Source organism: Marmota marmota, unplaced genomic scaffold, assembly GCF_001458135.2.
Source record: "Marmota marmota marmota unplaced genomic scaffold, marMar, whole genome shotgun sequence".
Classification (NCBI taxonomy): domain Eukaryota; kingdom Metazoa; phylum Chordata; class Mammalia; order Rodentia; family Sciuridae; genus Marmota; species Marmota marmota.
In genome coordinates, this window is record NW_025999944.1 from 3,026,433 (window position 1) to 3,028,860 (window position 2,428).

Consider the following 2,428-nt stretch of genomic DNA (forward strand, 5'->3'; position numbering starts at 1 on the left):
CCCCGCCCTCCAAGGAGGCTGTCTCCAGGATTCTCCCGCCCTTGGGAGGCAAAGAGCTCTCCCCTCCGGGAAACCACGCCTCCCTCAATCTCCTGCGACAACGGGGCGTTCCATTTTCGGGACTCTTGGAGATGCATTGTGGGAATTGTAGTTTTAGACCCGTTGTGGTCTAAAACGAGGTTAAAAAAATAAAATTGTGGAGTCACTTAGTGGAAGTAGCTTTTGTAATCGCTCCAAGATTTTCCAGGCACATATTTTTCGCATTTGAAATTTGATCATTACTTTCACCTTTTTTAAAGTTAATAAAATTTTAGGTTCCTATTTCACTTTTTTATTCTTCAAGTTAAATTTATGAAGTCCAATCAGGGTACAAATATCTACTTCGCAAGCATTCTCAGTTGTTTTATGTTTTGTTTCGCTTACTCCTCACCGCAGTCTATGAGGTATGTATTATCATTCCCATTTTACAAAGAATAAAACCTGAAAAGAATTACTATTTATGGAACATGGTAGGTTCTTGCTTTGGGAAACAGGAAGGTTCCTAAAGCTCTATTATATTTGTGTCACTAGTTCATGGTATTCTCTGGCACATTTTCAGTTCTAAATAAACTTAGATAAGTGATGAGAAGAATTGTCAAAAACCAAAATTAACTGAAATTTAATTATGGATTTTATTGACTTTTATTCGTGATTCATGAATTGGGCAGCCTCCAGCTTACAAAACAGAATGAAAACTCTCACTGGGAAGTAGCAGAATATTGGGTTTTGAAAGGTAGAAACAAGAATGTAGAACAAGAGGAAAATACTGGTGAACACAAGGTTACCTCAAGGTCTTGTTGTAAGGGTTAAAGTGGAAGGAAGAGTTCTTATGCAGGATCCTGTAGACTAGGGTCTTCTGTTTTCAGGAAAGACTGCTGTGTTTGGGGCTCTATCTGCTTCCTTAAAGCTTCAGTGTCTGTGGCATTTAGCACCGGTAACTTCATTTTGGTTTGGTCTGGTCTGTTGGGGCTTAGTGAAGAAGCAGAGTCCAAAACAATGACCTTTCAGAATTTTTGTTTATGAGAAGAAAATTAATTAAATCAAAACTAAGTACTGGGCTGCCTTGGTGGTGCATGCCTGTAATCCCAGTGGCTCAGGAAGCAGGGGCAGGAGGATGGCAAGTTCAAAGCCAGCCTCAGCAGCTTACCGAGATGTTAAGCAACTCAGTGACACCTTGTCTCTAATAAAATACAAAATAGAGCTAGGAATGTGGCTCAGTAGCGGAGTGCCCCCACCCCCACTCCTCAAAACAAACAAACAAACAAAAAAAAAAACCCTAAGTGTTGTTCACATGAAATGATTATTCCCACTTACAGCAAGAGGACCTCTGAGGTTCAGAGGTTTGGCATTTGCTTGATCTCATAGGTAATAGATGACAGACCTTAGATTTAAAGTCAGAATAGTCCAAACCCCAGGAAGCAATACGAATATCAATAACAATTAATTTGCGTGATTCCTACATTCTAAAACCTTGATGCCTATTAACTGACTTAACCTTAGCAAAATATCCAGAGTTAATTTCTCTATTATCACTTGTATTGGGGAGATTCAAAGAAAGTGAAGCACAGAGTCTAATATGCCCAACATTTACCTTACAAGCAATGGAGCTTGAAGGATACAGATAGTAAGTTCAAGGACATTTTCCCTAAGCTTTTGTTATTTAAAATCCCAGGCCCTAGCCAGAGCAAAGGAACACAAAAGGAATTCTTACCAGACTGCCACCTGACTCAATTCAATAAGCCCCAGGGGATTTCCTATCCACCTTCCTGTTCCATCCTAAAGGAAGCCCAGACCCTTTATTCAGCCTGCGCCATTTTCTGCCCCTAAAATGAGCCAAGCCAGGCCTTTTGCCACCCATAGACCCCGCCACTAGAAACTGCTGATCCCAGGTTTGCTTCCAGTCTCCCACCTTTGCCACGTGTGCATGATTTGTCCTAACAGAGCTAGAATGAGATTATGTTCAATAAAGTTATTATACTTGTTAAAGTATGTGAGAATTTAGAAGTTATGCACTGTGGCAGAGATGGAGCTCAACTCCAAATATGGGGTGGGCAAGCGAGACGACAGCCGATATGCAGGCTGGAGGTCAGTGGGTAGAAAATCACCAACGGGACACATCAGGATCAGGGGTAGGGAGTGTTGCGGCTAAACTGCCCTACAGGATTCTTGCTCTAGACAGTCCTAGGTGATCAGAGACTACCCGGGAGGTGACGGAGGGTAGGTGCCAGGAGGTTCCAGATAAACTGACGCAACAGAGGTCTTTGCTAAAACTGGATTTTACAAGGGAGTGCAAGATGGGCCTAGTAGAAAAATCAGAAATTTAAAGTTTGGCGAAGGAATTTGAGTTCACTTAAAATGTAGTGAACTCCTATCAGGCCCCACACTGTGT